Raw genomic sequence first — 890 nt, forward strand, 5'->3', positions numbered from 1 at the left:
GAATCGACTTGTTGTCCCCAGCCAGGATCGCACGCCTAGGTTGACCCAACTTGGGTCACCCGACTAGGTCAACCTATCTCCGTCGCCCCAGCCTCGGGCGACCCGACTGGGTCGCCAGAGTGGGTCTACGAGGGGGCAAAAAAAAAAACAAAACAAAAAAAATCATGGGAGGCCCTGTACAGCGAAAAGCGCTAAATTTTGGGCATTACAAAAAAAAAAAAAAAAAACAAGTTACCCGCTTTTGGATCACGCACAAGTTTCAGTTCACGTATTGCCGAGCCGACTTGAGGCGTTATGCCTAGCTAGCCAGATTCGAGGTAGGGTAGCCGAAACAATCCGATTTGAGAATTTTCTTTATAAAAAGAGATCATGATAGGCCTCGTAAGGCAAAAAAGAATGAAATTTTGGGAGTTCAAAAAAAAATGTTACCCGGTTTTGGATCGCGCATAGGGCTCGCCTCACGTAGCATCGAGGTGCCCTGGGTGACATGATTCGAGCGAAAAGTCGACGGTGGCATGAGCCATGCAAAAATATTGGAGGCCATTAAGGCTCGAGGCGCTTTGAGTCGAGGTTGCTGAGGCAGGTCGAGTTGAAAACTTTGGTCGTTAACCAAAAAGAAAAAGTTAACCGCTTTTGGATCATGTACACGGCTCGGGGCACTTAGAATCAAGTCGAGCACGGTGACATGAGTTGTGCGAAAAATTTGGAGACGACTCGAGTCAGGGCATCCGACTCTATTCAAGTTCAAAACTTTGGGACTTGACAAAAAAAAGAAAAAAGAAAAAGCTACCCGGTTTTGGATCACGTAAGTGACTCGGGCCACTCAGAATCAAGGCGAGTGCGATTACATGAGTCGAGCGAAAAAAAAATGGAGGCGGTTAAGGCTCGAG

The sequence above is a fragment of the Cupressus sempervirens genome, chromosome 2 (genome assembly GCF_028749045.1).
Source record: "Cupressus sempervirens isolate cs-2001-9-10 chromosome 2, ASM2874904v1, whole genome shotgun sequence".
In the NCBI taxonomy this organism is placed as follows: Eukaryota; Viridiplantae; Streptophyta; class Pinopsida; order Cupressales; family Cupressaceae; genus Cupressus; species Cupressus sempervirens.